At 38.9% G+C, this 15,507-nt stretch overlaps 1 long non-coding RNA gene across 1 annotated transcript; it reads right to left on the reverse strand.

Annotated features, from left to right (window-relative positions):
• Positions 1 to 1,631: 1,631 nt before the first annotated feature.
• LOC121689993 lies at positions 1,632 to 2,989 on the reverse strand. Its single transcript, XR_006024960.1, has 4 exons — positions 2,896 to 2,989; positions 2,740 to 2,815; positions 2,584 to 2,657; positions 1,632 to 2,340 (listed from the first exon to the last, which is right to left on the reverse strand). It is a non-coding gene; the product is annotated as an uncharacterized LOC121689993 (long non-coding RNA).
• Positions 2,990 to 15,507: the final 12,518 nt, after the last annotated feature.

Consider the following 15,507-nt stretch of genomic DNA (forward strand, 5'->3'; position numbering starts at 1 on the left):
AAATTTCATGTGCCCCGGTGGTTCGGTGTCCTGGGTATCGTTGACCAAAAATTCAGGAAGTAGATGACGGGGGAAAAAAAAAAAAAAAAGAAAAAAAAACTTTGACAAACCCTATATGACCGCTTCGCTAGCGGCGGTCATAATAAGTGAGGTATTCACCTAAAGTAATATTGACATAATCTCTAGCTCATTATGAATTCATCATGTGTTCAGTATGTAGGCCTACATTAGGAATTATGAATTAGTTTACTGTGTGTGCCTTATGAATTCATCATGAGCTCAGTATGTACACATTAGGAATTCATCATTGATAACAAAGGGAAACACACTGATAACACATACTAAATAAGACTATAACAATGAGGAAAAGGATATTTGTTATCCCTTAAGTTTGTATCAGCGATGGCGGCAGGGTCGGACTGGGAACAAAATTCGGCCCTGGCTATTTTCTCCTGGACCGGCCCACCACTGGACCGACGACCTATAGCCTAATCACAATAACACGGGGGTCCGGGGGTGTCTTTAAAAATTCTGGTTGCTAATCACACCATTTTAAAGTGATTTGAGAGGGACAGGATTCAGGGATAGGCTACTAAAGACAGGCTCATCTTCTGTCTGTCTCACATCATGTTTCCCACATGTCACTGCTTGACTATAAATGAAAAATATAGGCTACTGAACATGGACATAGTCATAGTTGACAGAAATTACGTTTTGTGCCAACATGTTGTAGAAACACAACCACAGCCTTTATTTGGTGCAAATCTTCTCCTTTACTTTGGTTATAGTCCGCGATTCACATTACATGTAACTGTAGGCTATCACCACATACTAAACGTTTTTGCCCAAGTTTGTGTGCCGTCATCACATTTGGCAAAATTAGGCTACCTTCGTTACTAACCTACCAGTTGATACTTTTTACTTGCATCGACTCGCGATTGATTGTGCATCTAATGTAACACTCGGTGGAGAGACTTCCACTTTCCAAGTTTCACTTTCACTGTCGTTGTGAGCTAAAAGGCTAGGCCTACTATATGGGAAATACTTTGAAGTTCCTTTTGAGTAGGATCAGCTCCAAAAATGAATGAGTTTTCTTTAACCTGTGTTACACTTTTCCACTAAGTTGGGCGAAAATTGTAGGCTACCCGTAGTTTTTTTTTTATGTTGACAGAACCACACTACTGTAGCCTACATGGTGCAGTAAATGGAAGCTCTTGGTAGCGCGTGCAACTAACGTCTATAAAAAGAACTTACGGAATAAAACTAGACCTCTGATTGCTGTTTACGGTACACCAGCCAGCGGAGGGCACTTACACAACCTAGGCTACCATGCACTCGTAGCCTCGTAGTCGTAGCCAAATGGATGCAACTGCATTTATAGGCTAGGCCTAGATGACGGGCCGCAAATAGGCTAAATAACTTTTAAAAATCCCGGAGGTCACCAGCCCACATGTGGAACGGCCCACCGGGCATTTGCCTGGTTGTACAGAATACCAGTCCGAGCCTAGATGGCGGGGTAATGTCACTTCTGTTGACGTTAAAAAAAAAAACAGAGCTAGCTCGCTCGCTCCCTCTCGTGCAATTGAAACTCTCCTGAACGCGCATCTCGTCCATTATTGGTTGGAACACTTTATTTTGCATTTATTCCACTGCTTGGTTGAATTTCCTATTGTCCTACGTAATTTAGAACGACCATTAACCGTATGTTATTTGCATATGTAGCACTCGGCTCAATTTACTATATTCTAGGTTATGTCTAGTTACTTGGACCAGAATCAGAAGTTTCTAGATAAGACTACTGGAGGTAGATGGATGCAACAAGCTAAAGTTTATGTTAGAATAATGATGACATTTAATAAGTAAAAGGAGTGAATGAATAAAATGGTATAAATAACAATAAGTACAATGAATAGATTGAAATAAATAGAATACAAAGTGCAGTGCAATAAATAACAACATCAGATGTTCTATATACGGTTCTATATTCGGGTGCACCCTTATCTTACCTAAGTTCTAAAATATTCAATGTGATCTTTCAATGGTACAAGAAAATAAAAATATATACAATAAATATTCAGTGTATTATAGTATGTATGTGTATCAATTCAACAAAATGTATTATCAATATCAACGATCAATGTGTCACAATCAATTAATTCAGTTCATTCAGAAGTTATCAGGAGGTTAAGTCAGGGAATAGTCAAAAGGTCAGTCTGGGTCAGTCTTACAGTCCTACCACAGTGGTGTGAAGGGAAATGAAAGGTGAAGGGAAGTTCAGATTCGGGATTCTGGGAGGCTCGCCATCAATTCAGATCTTTTATCCACTATAAAAAACCTGACCTGTAAATATACAGGCCAGAAACAATCATGTATCCAGGTCTCAGAGTACAAAACATCCAATAAATAGTCACATCAAATAAATTAAATCAATAAATAAATTATATGAAACTGGTCTATGTTAAAAGGTTTATTAAACATTACCGGAGTTCAAACTAGCGTTAGGCTTTTATGGTGCTGCACCAGCAGTAGCTCTAGTAGCAAACCTAGCTTAGCATAAACTTTTAACGGAAAAAACGAACTCACCGAAGCCAGCATTCGATGCAGTACAGGCAGTTCAGAAAGTTGCAGTTCTGTTTGAAGTTTTGTCTTCTGGATGTCTACAATCATAATTATGTCTACATTACTATTTATGTATTTAGTCTTGTTCTAATCTTGTAGATATTTCAGTTAAATATGTACCTTCAATCCATTCGATTTAACGTTAGTCCTGTCAATCGTTTTCCCTCCGGTCAGGTTTATGTTCTAGTTCAGGTTTCTATATCATATTAATTTCATTACTAATCATGTTTATCATATTACACCATGTTCTAACTTATTATTGGATCAAATAATTACCTTTTCTCTTCTTATTGAGTTCTTATTGATAGATTATTCTCGTTGGTTCGTGTTAAACGTCCCACATACTCGACGCACCCGACCAGTAGCGCGACAATGTGACGTCACAGAAGCGCCGTAACCATTTATACTCGCGCGTGGTGGTCGCAACACTAGTTGCAATATTCTCCTGAACAGAGGTGTCGCTGTTGTGAAAAGACTAACATTAACTACTTACACAGCAGAAGAAGCTGCAGTAAGAAACACCAAGTTCCGTGGAGCTAGCGACAGTAAGCGACAGTACGCGACAATAGCGGGCAATATGGCGGCGAAAAGCGTCAAAATAAAGGTACAGATGAACGATCAGATAAAGTAGGTTAAAATTCGGTTTTCAGAGTATTTTTCAAAGGTTTACACAAAATGTAAACATGTTGCTGAAACTTAGCCTATGTAAATGCATGTGCAAATGTTATAATTGTAGCAGAATTGTCTTGCTAACATCCTTGTAATTGAACGGAAGTGATCTCGCGCAACACCTTTCTCAATGCAAGGCAAGACAAACCAGAGCCCGTCTAAGGACATTCTCTGGACAAACGTCTCCATCTCCTGATGTAGGCTACTATTAAAAGAGAGGGGAACAAAAACAAACATAGAAAAAGGGGATAATAATGTACTATACATCGATTTAAAGTTAATGTTTTTATACAATTATACTTTGCATTAATATAATTGTGGAAGGATTACCTTTTTCATTAACAAGACCTAAAATAACACTATTATCAAATAACACTTAGTTCAAACTTAGGGTGGTAGGCTAAAATGGACTCCTTGTACTTTCAGAATAGATTCGTCTATATAGGTATATGCCATACTAACTCTATACGGACTCATATAGCCTACCCTAGGCCTGTCATACTATACACAATACTATTGAACTTTAAATTGTGTGGCTATGGAAACAATAAGTTGTGCATATTTAAAAGGGGGTAAAATGGACTCCTTATAACATATACTTTCAGAATACACATAGATATTTATACCAAGTTCGCCTTTGTAGTACCAGGCAATACCAAGTCACTAGGCCTTCTATTGACACACACTGTTGAACTTCAAATTGTGTGGCTGTGAAAACAATAAGTTGTGCATATGTAAAAAGGGAGTGAAATTAAATCCTTATAACATGTACTTTCAGAATATATAAAGATATCTATACCAAATTCGCCTTTGTAGGTACAAGGCCATACTAACTCTGTATCAAGTCATATACTATGTCTGCCATTGACATACACTGTTGAACTTCAAATTGTGTGGCTGTGAAAACAATAAGTTGTGCATATGTAAAAGTGGGGTCAAATGAAATCATTATAACATGTACTTTCAGAATACATATAGATATTTATACCAAGTTCGCCTTTGTAGGTACCAGGCCATACTAACTCTGTACCGAGTCATATACTTTAGGCCTGTCATTGACATACACTGTTGAACTTCAAATTGTGTGGCTGTGAAAACAATAAGTTGTGCATATGTAAAAGTGGGGTCAAATGAAATCATTATAACATGTACTTTCAGAATACATATAGATATTTATACCAAGTTCGCCTTTGTAGGTACCAGGCCATACTAACTCTGTACCGAGTCATATACTTTAGGCCTGTCATTGACATACACTGTTGAACTTCAAATTGTGTGGCTGTGAAAACAATAAGTTGTGCATATGTAAAAGTGGGGTGAAATGAAATCATTATAACATATACTTTCAGAATACATATAGATATTTATACCAAGTTCGCCTTTGTAGGTACCAGGCCATACTAACTCTGTACCGAGTCATATACTTTAGGCCTGTCATTGACATACACTGTTGAACTTCAAATTGTGTGGCTGTGAAAACAATAAGTTGTGCATATGTAAAAGTGGGGTGAAATGAAATCATTATAACATGTACTTTCAGAATACATATAGATATTTATACCAAGTTCGCCTTTGTAGGTACCAGGCCATACTAACTCTGTACCGAGTCATATACTTTAGGCCTGTCATTGACATACACTGTTGAACTTCAAATTGTGTGGCTGTGAAAACAATAAGTTGTGCATATGTAAAAGTGGGGTCAGATGAAATCATTATAACATGTACTTTCAGAATATATATAGATATTTATACCAAGTTCGCCTTTGTGAGTGCCAGGCCATACAAACTCTGTACCGAGTCATATACTATGTCTACCATTGACATACACTGTTGAACTTCAAATTGTGTGGCTGTGAAAACAATAAGTTGTGCATATGTAAAAGTGGGGTCAAATGAAATCATTATAACATGTACTTTCAGAATATATATAGATGTTTATACCAAATTCGCCTTTGTGAGTACCAGGCCATACTAAGTGTGTACCGAGTCATATACTATGTCTACCATTGACATACACTGTTGAACTTCAAATTGTGTGGCTGTGAAAACAATAAGTTGTGCATATGTAAAAGGGGGGTGAAATGAAATCATTATAACATGTATTTTCAGAATATATATAGATATTTATACCAAGTTCGCCTTTGTGAGTACCAGGCCATACCAAGTGTGTACCGAGTCATATACTATAGGCCTGTCATTGGTACACTGCTGAACTTCAAATTGTGTGGCTGTGAAAACAATAAGTTGTGCATATGTAAAAGGGGGGTGAAATGGAATCCTTATAACATGTACTTTCAGAATATATATAGATGTTTATACCAAATTCGCCTTTGTGAGTACCAGGCCATACTAAGTGTGTACCAAGTCAAATACTATGTCTGCCATTGACATACACTGTTGAACTTCAAATTGTGTGGCTGTGAAAACAATAAGTTGTGCATATGTAAAAGGGGGTGAAATGAAATCATTATAACATGTACTTTCAGAATATATATAGATATTTATACCAAGTTCGCCTTTGTGAGTACCAGGCCATACCAAGTGTGTACCGAGTCATATACTATAGGCCTGTCATTGGTACACTGCTGAACTTCAAATTGTGTGGCTGTGAAAACAATAAGTTGTGCATATGTAAAAGGGGGGTGAAATGAAATCATTATAACATGTACTTTCAGAATATATATAGATGTTTATACCAAATTCGCCTTTGTAGGTACCAGGCCATACTAACTCTGTACCGAGTCATATACTATGTCTGCCATTGACATACACTGTTGAACTTCAAATTGTGTGGCTGTGAAAACAATAAGTTGTGCATATGTAAAAGTGGCGTGAAATGGAATCCTTATAACATGTACTTTCAGAATATATATAGATATGTATACCAAGTTCGCCTTTGTAGGTACCAGGCCATACAAACTCTGTACCGAGTCATATACTATGTCTACCATTGACATACACTGTTGAACTTCAAATTGTGTGGCTGTGAAAACAATAAGTTGTGCATATGTAAAAGGGGGGTGAAATGGAATCCTTATAACATGTACTTTCAGAATATATATAGATGTTTATACCAAATTCGCCTTTGTGAGTACCAGGCCATACTAAGTGTGTACCAAGTCAAATACTATGTCTGCCATTGACATACACTGTTGAACTTCAAATTGTGTGGCTGTGAAAACAATAAGTTGTGCATATGTAAAAGGGGGGTGAAATTAAATCATTATAACATGTACTTTCAGAATATATATAGATATTTATACCAAGTTCGCCTTTGTAGGTTACAGGCCATACTAAGTGTGTACCGAGTCATATACTATGTCTACCATTGACATACACTGTTGAACTTCAAATTGTGTGGCTGTGAAAACAATAAGTTGTGCATATGTAAAAGTGGCGTGAAATGGAATCCTTATAACATGTACTTTCAGAATATTTATAGATATGTATACCAAGTTCGCCTTTGTAGGTACCAGGCCATACTAAGTGTGTACCGAGTCATATACTATGTCTGCCATTGACATACACTGTTGAACTTCAAATTGTGTGGCTGTGAAAACAATAAGTTGTGCATATGTAAAAGGGGGGTGAAATGAAATCATTATAACATGTACTTTCAGAATATATATAGATATTTATACCAAGTTCGCCTTTGTAGGTTACAGGCCATACTAAGTGTGTACCGAGTCATATACTATGTCTACCATTGACATACACTGTTGAACTTCAAATTGTGTGGCTGTGAAAACAATAAGTTGTGCATATGTAAAAGTGGGGTGAAATGGAATCCTTATAACATGTATTTTCAGAATATATATAGATATTTATACCAAGTTCGCCTTTGTGAGTGCCAGCCCATACTAAGTGTGTACCAAGTCAAATACTATGTCTGTCTTTGACATACACTGTTGAACTTCAACTTATTGTTTTCACAGCCACACAATTTGTGCATATGTAAAAGTGGGGTGAAATGGAATCCTGTGGTGTGGACAGTGGTGTGTGTGATGGTGTGGTCAGTGGTGTATGTGTTGGGGTGGACAGTGGTGTGTGTGATGGTGTGGCCAGTGGTGTGTGTGTTGGGGTGGACAGAGGTGTGTGTGCTGAGGTGGTCAGTGGTGTGGACAGTGGTGTGGCCAGTGGTGTGTGTGTTAGGGTGGACAGTGGTGTGGCCAGTGGTGTGTGTGTTGGGGTGGACAGTGGTGTGGACAGAGGTGTGTGTGCTGGTGTGGTCAGTGGTGTGTGTGCTGGTGTGCAGTGGTATGGACAGAGGTGTGTGTGCTGAGGTGCTGAGGTGGTCAGTGGTGTGGACAGTGGTGTGGTCAGTGGTGTGACCAGTGGTGTGTGTGATGGTGTGGACAGTGGTGTGTGTGTTGGGGTGGACAGTGGTGTGGCCAGTGGTGTGACCAGTGGTGTGTGTGATGGTGTGGCCAGTGGTGTGTGTGTTGGGGTGGACAGTGGTGTGGACAGAGGTGTGTGTGCTGGTGTGGTCAGTGGAGTGGACAGAGGTGTGTGTGCTGAGGTGGTCAGTGGTGTGGACAGTGGTATGGACAGAGGTGTGTGTGCTGAGGTGGTCAGTGGTGTGGACAGTGGTGTGGTCAGTGGTGTGTGTGTTGGTGTGGACAGATGTGTGGCCAGTGGTGTGACCAGTGGTGTGTGTGATGGTGTGGACAGTGGTGTGTGTGTTGGGGTGGACAGTGGTGTGGCCAGTGGTGTGACCAGTGGTGTGTGTGATGGTGTGGCCAGTGGTGTGTGTGTTGGGGTGGACAGTGGTGTGGACAGAGGTGTGTGTGCTGGTGTGGTCAGTGGAGTGGACAGAGGTGTGTGTGCTGAGGTGGTCAGTGGTGTGGACAGTGGTGTGGCCAGTGGTGTGTGTGTTAGGGTGGACAGTGGTGTGGCCAGTGGTGTGTGTGTTGGGGTGGACCGTGGTGTGGACAGAGGTGTGTGTGCTGGTGTGGTCACCCCCCTTTTACATATGCACAACTTATTGTTTTCACAGCCACACAATTTGAAGTTCAACAGTGTATGTCAATGGTAGACATAGTATATGACTCGGTACAGAGTTTGTATGGCCTGGTACCTACAAAGGTGAACTTGGTATACATATCTATATATATTCTGAAAGTACATGTTATAAGGATTCCATTTCACCCCACTTTTACATATGCACAACTTATTGTTTTCACAGCCACACAATTTGAAGTTCAACAGTGTATGTCAATGGCAGACATAGTATATGACTCGGTACACACTTAGTATGGCCTGGTACCTACAAAGGCGAATTTGGTATAAACATCTATATATATTCTGAAAGTACATGTTATAATGATTTCATTTCACCCCCCTTTTACATATGCACAACTTATTGTTTTCACAGCCACACAATTTGAAGTTCAGCAGTGTACCAATGACAGGCCTATAGTATATGACTCGGTACACACTTGGTATGGCCTGGTACTCACAAAGGCGAATTTGGTATAAACATCTATATATATTCTGAAAGTACATGTTATAAGGATTCCATTTCACCCCCCTTTTACATATGCACAACTTATTGTTTTCACAGCCACACAATTTGAAGTTCAACAGTGTATGTCAATGGCAGACATAGTATATGACTCGGTACACACTTAGTATGGCCTGGTACTCACAAAGGCGAATTTGGTATAAACATCTATATATATTCTGAAAGTACATGTTATAAGGATTCCATTTCACCCCCCTTTTACATATGCACAACTTATTGTTTTCACAGCCACACAATTTGAAGTTCAACAGTGTATGTCAATGGTAGACATAGTATATGACTCGGTACAGAGTTTGTATGGCCTGGTACCTACAAAGGCGAACTTGGTATACATATCTATATATATTCTGAAAGTACATGTTATAAGGATTCCATTTCACCCCCCTTTTACATATGCACAACTTATTGTTTTCACAGCCACACAATTTGAAGTTCAACAGTGTATGTCAATGGTAGACATAGTATATGACTCGGTACAGAGTTTGTATGGCCTGGTACCTACAAAGGCGAACTTGGTATACATATCTATATATATTCTGAAAGTACATGTTATAAGGATTCCATTTCACCCCACTTTTACATATGCACAACTTATTGTTTTCACAGCCACACAATTTGAAGTTCAACAGTGTATGTCAATGACAGGCCTAAAGTATATGACTCGGTACAGAGTTAGTATGGCCTGGTACCTACAAAGGCGAACTTGGTATAAATATCTATATATATTCTGAAAGTACATGTTATAATGATTTCATTTGACCCCACTTTTACATATGCACAACTTATTGTTTTCACAGCCACACAATTTGAAGTTCAACAGTGTATGTCAATGACAGGCCTAAAGTATATGACTCGGTACAGAGTTAGTATGGCCTGGTACCTACAAAGGCGAACTTGGTATAAATATCTATATATATTCTGAAAGTACATGTTATAATGATTTCATTTGACCCCACTTTTACATATGCACAACTTATTGTTTTCACAGCCACACAATTTGAAGTTCAACAGTGTATGTCAATGACAGGCCTAAAGTATATGACTCGGTACAGAGTTAGTATGGCCTGTAACCTACAAAGGCGAACTTGGTATATATATCTATATATATTCTGAAAGTACATGTTATAAGGATTCCATTTCACCCCCCTTTTACATATGCACAACTTATTGTTTTCACATCCACACAGTTTAATTATATTGACGTTGAAAAAATATAGCATTCTAATGTGTATTTTCGATTTAAATGTCTTATTTAATTATTTTCTAAATTTACTTTCCCTTTGGTAACACAATACAGTTTTAAATTAATAATTTTTAAACATATTCATTACTTTTTCATTGAAAAAGTAATGACTATGTTCTGACTTTTATTTTGAATGATTCGCGATTGGCGGCCATATTGGAATTTTCTTTACTGTCGCTAGTTTCACACTACTGAAACACCAGTAGCTAGCCTCTGTGATGGTACTTCAGACTTTGGTTGCTACTATTCACAACTACCATCATCATTATCATGTAGTTTCCAAGGTGTGTGCACAGGTAGATAGATAGATAGATAGATAGATGGATATATAGATAGGTACTTTAGTCATCCCGAGGGAAATTTTAATAATTTAAACAGTTTAGTTAGCTAGCTAGCTAGCTAGCAGTCAAAGTCAAAGTCAGTCAGCTTTATTGTCAATTTCTTCACATGTTCCAGACATACAAAGAGATCGAAATTACGTTTCTCACTATCCCACGGTGAAGACAAGACATATTTTACCAATTTAAGTCCACAGACAAACATAACATTCAAGTAAACAAAAAAGTAAGTAAATAAGAGGGCACATATAATAATGAAAAAAATAAGAGCAGCAAAATTTGGTTGAAAATTGTGCATAGACAGTCAATAAAATACTAGTGCAAAGTCAGGCCAATAAAAGGCTTGTGTAGTTCTGTTTGACCTAAGTAAGAAAGAAAGTGACATAGTGGTGCAAGTTATGTAAGAGCAGCAGATGTGTTGTGTTTTCAGGACAACAACAACAAGTTGTAAAGTGTACAAGTGTGCAAGTGTGCAAGTGGAGTAGTGCACGCGGCCATTGTGGGTCCAATGTCCAGGATGTTATGTAGCTGAGGGTGGAGGGGGGAGAGGAGGGAGAGAGTTCAGCATCCTTACAGCTTGGTGTATGAAGCTGTTGGTGAGTCTGGTAGTGCGGGAGCGCAGGCTTCTGTACCTCTTCCCAGAGGGCAGTAGATCGAACAGATTGTGAGCGGGGTGACTTGCATCACTCACAATTTTGGTCGCCTTGCGGGTGAGGTGGGTGGTGTAAATGTCCTTCAGGGAGGGGAGTGAAGCACCAATAATCCTTCCAGCTGTGTTCACTATGCGCTGCTGACTGAGTTTGTGTAATTTCCTGAAGTGGAAAGAGATTTTGTTCAGGCCTTAATAGATATCCTTTGTTTTAAAATGCACGACTGTAACAAAACACTGCAACTCGCTTGCCCTCGAACTAGTCCATCTTCCTGTTTCCGCCTTGTCGCGCTCGTCTGAAAAAAAATGAGTGGTGCGCTACCTCGCGCTACACGGCCAAAACCCTGGCGCGCCAGAGAGATCTACGTCATTTTGATGTCACATTGTCGCGCTACCGGTCGGGTGCGTCAGGTATGTAGAAGCCTTTAGTTCGTGTTGGTTCGTGTCTTTCGTTTGATTTCATTCAAAAGTTTTTCTGTGGTTGCTGTGGAGACGCAGGGGTCGCGCTCTCATTGGCCAGCTGGATTTTAGAAGTTAACCCTTTATGCACTGGGCTACACACACCTATGAAGTAGATCCATTTTTTTGGCCGCATCACACTTGTATATTAATTCCCGAACTCGTTGTGAAGTTTAAATGAACGGTCACGTTGCATCCGAGCTGTAAAATGCAGACGTTTAGAACATTGCAACATTGTAGCATATGATGGAGGTGGCTTTTAGCTAGATGGATGACAGCAAGCTAAGTAAAATAGCGATGTTTCAAAGCTAAAGTTCATCAGAATCTTGGGATACGCTCCGCTCTAGAATCTTTGGTAGAAACCATAGATTATTGAACTAGTAACGGCAGTTTGTCCTGCAAGTTGAGAAATTAGCCTAGTTGATAGGCTATGTGTCGAAAGAAAGTAGTTCTACAAACAAGACAGTTTTAGCGATTAAAACTTTTAAATTGTAACGGGAAATTAGCACAACGCAAGTGGCAACTGTGGAATAAGCAGGATAATGGACTCCACGGTGGTCTGTTCACAGAAGTTAATGCACTTACGCTTCGCGTCGGGCCTTTTTACAACCTCGATCGTGCATTAACTTCTGTGAACAGACCACCGTTCCGTCTTGAAAAGAAGTAGCGCCTCATGAGGAATACTTAGGTGACACATCTGACGTATTGAGACTTTTGCATTCGTTTGAATGCAACCACGATTTCATGCTGGTAACTTGTGACGTGCAAAGTTTATATACATGCATTCCTCATGAAGCAGGGACTGAGGCGCTACTAGGCTACACTTCTTTTCAAGACGGGCTACTGACACAGCTCCTCCCAATGAATTCTTACAGACACTGTCCCAAGTTGTTTTAACAATGAATTATTTTGCTCTTATTACTTACAGAAGCGTGGGGTCAGTATGGGTAGTTGCTTCGCACTATCATACGCATGCCTAGTAGGCTAATGGGTTTATGGAAAGCTAAGTTCATTGACAATCCTGTAAACAACCTATTCCTCCCTAAAACCCCTCTTTGTGAAGAGGTACATTGACGATGTATTCTTTATTTGGATGGGGACTTCTCTGGAATTAGATCACTTCATGGCCTATATTAACTCCACGACACCCTGATTTACTCGGGAGCACATACAATAATTTTAGCGACCTTTGACCACTAGGGGTGCTATAATTTGCAACACTTTCTCGTATCGACACCAAACTTGGTACCTGGACTCGGGACCACATCCTGAATAAGGACAATACATTTAGTGAACTTTGACCACTAGGGGCACTATAATTATCAACACTTTCTTGTATCGACACCAAACTTGATATGTGGACTCGTGACTACAACCTGAGGACGCACAATAGATTTGGTGATGTTTGAGGTATGCATATGTGTGGGGGGTTATTGGGGCGTGTGGGAGAGGAGGTTTATCTGTGTATGTGTGTGTATGGGACAGGGGGTTAATTGGGTGTGTGTATAATGTAACAACATTGGGTTGCCATGACAACTCCTGCTCAACTGCTTGGCCCCCACATTGCTGCTTGCAGCTATATTTTTGTTTGTTGTTAGTTCGTCTTGTTAGGGTATTTAACAGACAATTTAGCAGACGCTCTCCAAACGTCCAACAAAACAATTGACTTACTTTGTAGCTCAGTGATAGGCCTATTGTTACCTGTCAATTAATAAATTATAATTTGTTCCTTCTAATAAACCCCTGTATCGTAGCCTAAGTGGATTATTTCCGAGAATAGGCCTACATATCATTTCTGAAAATAGAATAATATCACTTATCATGTGGATCCTGTAGGCTAGTGGCTTTTTATTGCAGCTATAAGCCGAATCCAACTTTTAGCGAATGGGGCTTTTAGAAGAGGCCTATCAGGTTTAGTTTCCAAATGTCAGCAATAGCCTCTATTCACTATTGCATAACGGGTGCGAAGTACTCTCACATAGGCTAACTTAGCTTTTTAGAGAAACAATTTTCATATGCTGCCCATGCTTGTCATTAGAGCATAGCCTAACATTTGACTAACTAGTGCAATGCCCGTTCAAACACCCTATTCCCGTAGAAACCCCGTAGCCCAATTACATGCCAGCAGGTAGGCCTGCTTTAAAAATAAGATGATGGGGGAAAAACATCATTCCAGGTAAGCAATCAATAGTGAGTATTGAATATTATATTACATTATAATAAATGTGCAGTGAGCCGAATTTAAGCATGGCTGCATGTGATTTTTTATAGGCCTAGATCAAAATGAAATAAACAGCTGTTTTGAGTTGACTAGGCTATGTGACTCAAAAACAATGTCTGGTTAGCCTATAAGTGACATCACGCTGCCACTTGCTCTGTCTGTAGCTGATCATAGTGTTTTGTTTGAACCATATAACCAAACGTGACTTCCGGAATTCATGCCAGTTTGTCATTTAAAATAGCATAACTTTAAAGACAGACATAAGCCTACAGTAGGCACCTACGAGTCTGATCCCCTGTGTGATTAGACCATAGACTGTAAAAAATAGACCCATACCCTACAATTCTGAACCCAGTTTCCCGATATCGATGGATGAACCTTACAAAGAACATTAGAACCTTACGAAGAACCTTATTTTAGAAAGTTCCTTTTTTCCGTGTTTTCCGAACATGCTCATAATAGTGAATGTGCCTGCACTGATCTTAAAATGAGGACGTTAACAGTTCTTATTCTTCTTCTAACGCATTTAATGCAGCTTCAACCGTTTAACGTAGAAACTTCATTCAAACTATGTTACGTAGGTCTTACTTAGGACAAGAGTGCTATGTATTTTTCAGCTTTGTAACTTTTATACTTTTTAAACTATTAATTAAAAACTGTTCAAAATTTCCCCATAGACTTAACATGGGCTGATGACATCACAATAGAGCCGTTAAGCAATTTGAATCCTATGGCAGGTGTTCAGGCCACCTGGATCAACTGCCAGTCTCAGGCTTTAGCATACAAACTGGCCCTATTAAGACTACACATCCTGTTCAACTGCTTCCTCTGCCAAAAACTGTTTCAAAATAAAAGTCCTCACTATAATATTTCACTGTTAAACAATTTAACCCTTTAAACTACTGAACTTTTTAACTGTTCAGCCATTGTAACTGTTACTTGTCATCAACTATGACTCCTACCCACTGTAGCTAGTTAGCATAGTTAGCATCGCTAACATTGTTAGCATTGTTAGCATTTTTAACAAAACTGCTAAAAAGGATTAGCTAAGTAACATGGTTAGCATAGTTAGCATGCTAGCATGCTAGTTAGCATTTTTAACAAAACTGCTAAAAATGATTAGCTAAGTTAGCTTAGTAACATGGTTAACATAGTTAACATGTCAGTTAGCATAGTTAGCATAACTTTTAAAAATGATTAGCTAGGTTAGCTAAGTAACATGGTTAACATAGTTAGCATGTTAGCATGCTAGTTAGAATAGTTAACATACCTACTAAAAATGATTAGCTAAGTTAGCTAAGTCACATGGTAAGCATACTTAACATGTTAACATGCTAGTTAACATACCTACTAAAAATGATTAGCTAGGTTAGCTAAGTCACATGGTTAACATAGTGCTAGTTAGCATAACTACTAAAAATGAAAACATTAGCTAAGTTACGTTAGCTAAGTTAACTAAGTTAAGTAACATTATTATCTTTGATAACATAGTTAACATTACTGCTAGCAAACATTAAAGCCATTCCAACTGTCAGTTATCGTCATTGCATCCAAATAACAGAAATGGCAAACTCCCAAGTTATGGTAGGGTAAGTTACAGTAAGCTATAAGCACATAGCCATTAAACATGAAGAAAAAAGTGAACAGGACATATTTCACTAGAACTATTTCAGCTTGTGTAGGCCTATCAGCGCTTTCTGAACATATTGAACACACTTTTAGAAATACCGTGATAATACAGAAAACTGTGATAATTTTGGTCACTATAACCGTGAGGTTAAATTT

This window comes from Alosa sapidissima, chromosome 18 (genome assembly GCF_018492685.1).
Source record: "Alosa sapidissima isolate fAloSap1 chromosome 18, fAloSap1.pri, whole genome shotgun sequence".
In the NCBI taxonomy this organism is placed as follows: Eukaryota; Metazoa; Chordata; class Actinopteri; order Clupeiformes; family Clupeidae; genus Alosa; species Alosa sapidissima.